Below are 8182 nucleotides of genomic sequence, written 5' to 3'. Positions count from 1 at the left end.
TTGACATTGCAATGACTGTTAGAGTAGCCTGGTGTGGCTGTTGTCAGAATTGGCAGGCAGCATGGTGGGATGCTGTGGAATCCTTGCCTCTGGCATAACAGTACAACTCCCAGTGTGACAAGAACTGGACTTTCTGAGTGGGTGTGTCATGGGTGCGGCTGGGAATAGGAGCCGAGTTGAGCAGCCATGTTGACCTTTGAAAGAATGAAAATAAGTGGCCCTCATGCTCTTGCTTTTCAGGCCTTGGCTGGCATGCTGGTTTCAGCTCAACTGGTGTTGCTGGTAGTGAAGGGGGAAGTTAGGTCATTGGTATATGCAGTCAGTTAAGAACAGGGTGTCCTAAGCCCCTAAGTCCACTTATCAACCCGATTGAGAAACACTCAGCTGGAACCAGTTGGGAACCCTTGCCCCCCTCCAAGCCCTAAGTCCACTTATCAGTCTAATTGGAGAACAATCCCAGACCAGAGGGTGCCGTGCCCCCCAACCAGTAAGGAGGAATGCCCGTAGAGAAACCAATAGCACAACGCTAAAGCAATGGGAGAAAACTAGATTTGGACAGGTGGCCAAGTAATGTGGGCAAATTCAGTGGACCTCTGTAGCTTAGGAGACCCAAGTGGCCCAGCCAATCAGCAAGAGACACAATGTGGAGGCACCCAATAACCAAATCCCCACTCCTTGCCTACTTATACCCATAAAAGCACCTACTTCTCACCACCTAAGTTGTTACCCACTTGGGACCCCTCTCTGCTCAGAGACCTTTCTTATTCTTCTTCCCACCTGTCAATAAATCTCTTGCTTTTCTGTAACTTTGGTCTTGGAATTGAATTCTTTCCTCACCAAAGACAAGAACCGAGAAAGAAGCTACCTGGGGTCCTCAGACTCCACGCCTACTCCAAAACCCCAATTCAGTAGGATGTGTCGCCAATTAATCTCTCCCTCTGTTCTTGCTCCCCTTGTAAATAAACCATGTTTCAAAAAAATTTCTGTGTGTCTGAGAGCACTTGGATTTTACCCTAAGTTCTTAAGAATGAGGCAGATTCACCCCCTTTATTTCTGGGTATGTCCACTAACATGACTTTGACTGATAGAAAGGTGGAGACAAGTGAGATAGAGCAACTTAAGTTATCAGTTAAAAATCAACCACTCACGGCCTCCCCTGGTGGTGTAGGTGGTTGAGCATAGCGCTGTGAAGCTGTCCGCAGCCTCTGCAGCACGGGTTCAATCCCAGCAGGCCAGGGAGATTGCCACATAGTGCGGCAGACCTCTCCTATCTCGCCCGCTGCTCCCCTTAGCAGTGTATTTCATCAGTCTTCCTGTTCTGTTCCCTGTTCTGTCTCTGGTGAATTCTCTCACCCTCCGGCACATCTGGCCTGTACCCCAGTTCTTGTATGCATGAATAAATAAATTTTTAAAAATAATCAACCACTCATTTATGAAAACACTGATAACAGACATAACAAAGGCAAGGTCAGAAAAAAGCTGGCTGTGCAGAGAGGACCTGCATATATCAAAATTAATAGGTAGTCCTGCTAATATACCTCTAAAAATATAACATAAATATTGATATCAAATTTGAGCCAATTTGAGATGCTTATGGACTTCATACCCATAGCTGAAGTCTTTCCCAAGATTTGGCCAGAGCCACAAGGGACTCGCCCTGAGAAGTGGCAACCCTATTTCACGCAGATGCATGGATTGAAGAAAATCTCCATACCTGGTTCCACCCACTCTGCATGCTAGTATCCTGAGCTTTGTCAAGAGGTTTGTTATCTTCCTCATTTTTACTGACAAATTTAATTATAGGTTTATGTTATTGTAATATGGACTCTCCCTCAAAATATTCATATTGTGGTTATATGCATTTGGCTTGAGTCTTAAGTGAAACCTTCTTACTTTGTGGATGTTAGCACTCTAGAGAACCCAAACCTGATAACACAAGTGCACCAGTTGCTTCAGTAGTGGGGAATAATTAGGCCTGGATTGAACACTACTCCAGTTATATAACAAAATTTAAAATCATGATTCAAAAGGATCAAGCTCAAAAAAGATAAATTCATGCCATTTGTGGCAACGTGGATGAAGCTAGAAGGTTGATGCTAAGCAAAGTAAGTCAGAAGGAAAAAGAAAAATATCTGATGGTTTCACTTATATGTGGAATATAGAGAAACCAAACAAAGGATCAGACAAAGACAGACCTCGAAAGATGACCATAGATCTGAAGCATCCAATATGGGAGGGGGTAGAGGGAGGAGTGAAGACTTGTGGGTGGGGTTGGGGGGGGGCACAGGAGAAACTACGGTGATGGACTATGAATGCTTTGGTGGTGGGAGAACTATGGTGACCACATCTCAAGGGAGAAATATATTGTCCAAAAATTAACAATGATGTAAGAAAAAAAGTACTACATTAAAAAAAAAATAGAGTAACTAAAAATATAGTGGAAATAAAATGTAGTGAAAAGTATAAACACAAAAGGATTGAATTATTCCCAGGTGCATATGTCCTAGGAGTATGTCAAGAATATTAATAGGAAGACAGATCTATTCATTATTGAACAAAGTAAAATCTACAATGTCTATCTAGTATCCAATTAAACATTATAAACAATGCAAAACCATTAAAATATGAAGTATATTGAAGAGAAAATAAAAAGAATTGGATTTTAGTATAAACAGAATAGATATTTGAATAGACACAAAAACTGTATTTCTTATGTTCAAAAAGTTAAGTAGAGAAATTGTGGAGATGAAAGTGAAAATTTGTATAATGAAAATCATAACAGGTAGAATTAATGGCAGATTAGACATGCATAAGAAAAGATTAATGTACTTGATGGCAATAACTGCTCAAAGGGAAACACATGGGACAAAATGAATTCTAAGAATGAACAGACATCAGTGAGCTATGTGACATCAAGTGACTAATGGATGGATAATTAGAATCTCTGAAAGAGGAAAATAATAGAGGAAATGACTGAAAATTTCTCAATTTGATGAAAATTCTAAACCTACAGTACCAAGAAGATAAATTAATTCCAAGCACAGGAAAAATGAAAACTATACTTTATGCACATTTTCACTCACATTTGATACCTATGCACTCCTTAAGGCGAGTGAAAAGAAGAATCTTAAAAGCACCTGGAGATTAAAGGCATGAGAGAAACAAAGATAATGATGATGCCTGTTTTCTTCTTGGAACAATGCATGTGAGAGATATTTCTAACACACTGAAAGAAAAAAAAAAGTCAATAGTCCTTGGGGGCTTTCCAAAAGTATCATCATACTTACTGAACATAATCTTGGTTGGGTTGAAAGGGTTTGTTATAAATAACAGAAGACACCCATTTCACCTTTAAAATGAGACTATTTTAGGAACTGAAGACAGAAGACCAACTATAACAAAAGATGTTCCTATGGCCTTTATCTAGGAAATTATAAGGATTTGAGTCTGTTGGGACCAAGAACAGTAGATGGAAACCAAATATATATTTTCTTTATAAATAACAAAATCACACCATTACTGACCCTCCTCATTCCTTTCTGTAGATACATATTTCCACCTGGTATCATTTTCCTTCTGCGTAAAACACTTAATACATTTCTTGTATTACAGTCTGCCAGTAATAAATTATTTCAACTTTTGTTTGTATGCAAAATATATTTTACCTTCACTTTTGAAAGATATTCCTACCAGATATAAAGCCTCTTCCTAGGGGATCCAACCTTGTGATTACAGGATTCAAACCCTCAGTAGCACTCCCCCACCTCTACCTTCTGGAAGGGAGAACAACAGGACAGTGTGGCTAATCATCTACTGTCAAAGATTTAGTCCATCATGTCTATGTATGAAGCCTCCATAAAACCCAAATGGAACGATTCAGAAAGCCTCCAGTTTGGTTAACACAGAAATGGTGAGAAAAGTGAACAACCAGCAAGAGCATGGAAGTGTTACAGGGCAACCCCAATGTGCAATGGGTTGGCCTGACTGGGGGTCCTCACCTGCACACTTTAAAGGGATTTATAATAAGACTCAACTGCAGGCACACACAAAAAGGTTAATAAAGGGTTTATTTACAAAAATGGGAAATGAAGAAAGGAATAACTCAAGGGAAAAAAAGAGAAATTGGTGAATGTGTCATACCAGTTCCGTTGATCTGGGACCTCCTCAATAGCACAATGAAGGCCGGCAAAAAGCCAACAACCCCAAGGCCCACATGTCTAGTTATATACCAAGCCTGGCTGCTTAACTCCACCCTCAGTTCCTAGGAATCCTCTCTTTGGTGGTGATGACACTATGAGATTTGTAGTCCTTGGTGTCTTGAATCTCTTTGCTCTGGGATGGCAGTGGGGTCCATAAAACCTGTTTGTGGGCCTCCCCTTGTGGCGCAGCAGGTGAGCGCTGGGTTGCGAGGCTGCCAGCAGCCTCAGCAGCACCAGTTCGATCCCCAACAAAAAAAAAAAAGAAAAAAAAACCTGTTTGTGGAGTTTGTTCAGGACATACTTTTCTCCCAACAATTCCCCCATTTCACTTTTAGTCACCATTTCTCTGGTGATGAAGGTCAAATGTGTGGATGCTCTCCCCACAACAGAAGTTCTATGCCTCTTCCCACATATGTGACTCTATGTGTCTTTTCCATCTGGCTGTTGCTGAATTATATCTTTTTTATCCATTTTACAGTCTTTAATAAAGCACACAAAACTAGCATTTAATGTATTTCTTCTGTGAACTTTTTGCAAAATTCAGATGACAGGATATCATTTACAATCTTTTGTCTGTCTTCTCTCTTCTGATCAATACCTTTTGCACAGTCCGTGAAAACAGTATCATCATCTCACCTCCTTTTAACTTTAAAGTTGGCCTTTGAAGATGGGCTAGTGAGATTAAGGAGAGTGTTTCATTTGACCATGCTTTCCACACTGATTCTTTCTTCAGCTTTTTTTTTTTTTATTGTTCCTTCTTGGCCTGATCTTCAGTTCTTTCTTTATTTTTTTAATTTTTTCCAGCTCTGCAAGAAGACCTGCAGTATCATTATCAACATTACTCAATTCCTCAAAATCTTTATGTTTATCTTCCTCAACTGTTTGAGGATCATCTGCATCAAGGTCTGCAGCAGGAATCTGGTCTAACCTAGGCTTCTTTGACACTGAAGAGGTTTCATTTTCCAAGCTGGATAATCTCTATTTTTTCCCTTGTGAAACAGCTCTTTCTCTTCCAACTTTCTCCTTAAGTCATGGTTCTGAACCTCTTCAAGGTCATCCTTAGTGGTTTGTCTATAATTTATGTTTGTATGGAAAGGTAGGTCTCCACTAGAATACTGTTTTGAAAGTCGGCTCTAATTAACTTCTTTTCCTCTCCCACCCCTTGCAGGTTCAAAAGCTTGTCTTGCTGCTGTAGTTATCATTTATGGTTGGCCAAGGTCTGATGCAGCAATCTATGGAGATCATACAAGCGCCATTATGACCCTTGGCTCCCAGAAACCTCTGCATTGAGTTATATCCTTTTATCATAAACTGACAATCCAGTAAGTAAATGTATTTTTCTGAATTCGGTGAGCTTCTCTAGTAAATTAATCAAGCCCAAGGAAAGGGTCACGGGCACTTTGATTTACAGTTAGTCAGAAACAAAGGTAACAACTTGGACTTTAAACTGGCATCTGAAATTGAGGATGGGTCAATCTTGTGGAATTGAGCCCTTAAACTCTGAGAGCAGATGCTATCTCCAGGTACCGTCAGATTTGAATCAAATTGTAGTATATGTAACTGAGATCAATGGGTTCATGTTCTTGGTGGGTGTGTAGGTAGAATGAAAGACATTGCCAGAATGGAGTGCACAAAGGACAGTATTTCCTGTGACAAGAAAAGATGACAGCAAAACTATTGTTCCCAAAGATATCATCTCCTAGAGGGGATAGTTAGGTAAAATCATATAGTATTATTTAGTGTGGGAGGGGGGTCTTCAAGAATGTCTTCGTTTCCTGTGCCAGCACCTGCTGGTCTTTATCTTTAGCCAGGGAGGTCTGCTAAAAGCATACCTTTAGGGAAACATGAAAATATATCATATACCTGACTTACCCAGGTCAAGAAACTTGTGCACAAAGTGACCTATACCTGGTGACCTAGGCCAACAGGGGAAATTTCTTAACTCTTACTACCATGTGCTCACAGATACGCAGGTGGTGCAGAGTTAGAATTAGGTGTAAGTGACCCTCCTCCCTCTACTTCTGGTATCAGAAGTAGTGTTGTAGTAGAGTAACGAGAGTGGAGGAGACACACAGGGGCGTGTTTTTCCTCTGAAATTTGTAACAAAAAATGATAATTATATAAATAATTTTTCTAATTATTTAAAACTTTTAAAAAGGAAATTGAGTGTTTAAACAAAAATAATAATAGCATATTATAAGTTTTATAACATATGTAAAAGTAAGATGTATAGCAACAATGAAATAAAGGCGAGAAGAGGAAAATGGCAGACTATTTTAGAGATCTTAAATTGTATCCAAAATAGTATAATATCACTTGGAGGTACTGAAGGTAGACTGCAATAAGTTAAAGTTATATACAATAATTCAAAGTTTGACCACTAAAATAAAAACCAAAAATTATAGATAATCAGCTAACAAAGGGAATGAAATGGAAACAAAAATACTTGACTACTGGAAAAAAAAGGAACAGAGAACAGATGAGAAAAATAGAAAACAAACAAAGATACTAGACTCAAATGAACCATATCAATTATGACAAATTATAACTGGTCTAAACACTCAATTTAAAGTCATAGATTGGAAGACTGGGTCAAAAGCAAGGGGCAACTATGTGTTAATCTATAAGAAATACACTTTAATTTTAAAGGCACAAATAGAATAAAAGTAAAATGTTCAATAAAGGTATACTAAGGGAAAGAAATCTGGAGAGGCTAAATTTTATAAGAGAAGAAAATAGATTTTAGGGTAAAGAGTAAGCCACATGGGGGAAAGGATATTTAATAATGATAAATAAGTCCATTAAATAAGAGGTTATAGCATCATAAATGTCTACATGTCTAATAACAGTGTTGAAATACATGTAGCAAAATCAGGGGCCTCCCCAGTGGCGCAGGGGTTGAGCGCTGGGCTGTGAATGAAGCTGCACACAGCCTTTGCAGTGCTAGTTCCATCCCGGCCGCTGGGCGAGGGTCCCTCTTGGCTCGCAGTCCTCTCCTGCCGCCCGCTGCTCCCCTCAGCAGTGTACTTGGTCACTGCCTGTTCTGCTCTCCGCTCTGGCTCTGGTGAATTCTTCTGACCTATCATCTGCAAGTCTGAGGCTCTCATGATCCTCTATCTCTGGGTTTGATTAATTTGGTAGAGCAGTCACAGACCTCAGGGAAGCATTTATTTACTTATATTTACCAGTTTAATAAATGACATGATAAAAGATACAGATCAACAGCCAGATGAAAAGATACAAAAGGAAAGGTCCAGGAGGCCCCTAGGCACAGGAGCATGTGTCCTCATGGAGTTGAGGGTTTATCACACTCCTGATAATGTGGATGTGTTAAGCAACCTGAAATTTTCTGAACCCCACACTATTGGGATTTCAGTCTTCCTCACGTAGACACACTCAATTATTAACTCAATTTCCAGCTCCTATACACTCTCTGGAGAATGGGGGGGGTGAGGCTGAAAATTTTAAGCTTCTAATCAGGGCCTGATATTTTTGGTGACCAGTCCCCATCTAAGAGCCATCACAGAATCCACTCATTAGAGCAAAAGATGCTCCTGGAGCTCTTATTCCTCAGGAACTGACAATGATTTTAAGAGTTCTGTGCCGGAAACCAGGAACTAGGGACTGAGACATACATGTACTTTTTTTCTATTATGTTCAACAGGGCAACAAGGGGGACTCAAACTGTCCAAGGACAGTGCCCAGATAGTTTGTCAGTCATTGTCTGAGTTCACCTGCATGCACGATTGCAAGACTACTCAAGTTCAGAGAACAACAATAATGGGATTTATTTAAACCAAGGGGAAAAAAGAGTTACTGAGGCCACAAGTGGCTGTTTACCTCACCAAAAGCAGTATTTAGTGTTTTAAAGTCCTATACACAAAGGCTCCCAAGATGGCATCTTTCCACCACCGATGGCCTGGAGCACACAGCATCCAGACTATAGGCTGTGTACCAACTCAGGAAGACAGCAGAAGACACAA

At 39.9% G+C, this 8182-nt stretch overlaps 1 pseudogene across 1 annotated transcript; it reads right to left on the bottom strand.

Annotated features, from left to right (window-relative positions):
• Positions 1-4705: 4705 nt before the first annotated feature.
• Positions 4706-5401, bottom strand: LOC311187524 (spliceosome-associated protein CWC15 homolog; annotated as a pseudogene). The gene has a single exon. The product of its transcript is annotated as a spliceosome-associated protein CWC15 homolog (transcript).
• Between the last annotated feature and the right edge of the window lie 2781 nt (positions 5402-8182).

Source organism: Talpa europaea (assembly GCF_964194135.1).
Source record: "Talpa europaea genome assembly, chromosome: X".
NCBI lineage: Eukaryota > Metazoa > Chordata > Mammalia > Eulipotyphla > Talpidae > Talpa > Talpa europaea.
The sequence above is the reverse complement of the archived record's forward strand: the minus strand, read 5'-3'. Positions and strand labels throughout refer to the sequence as shown.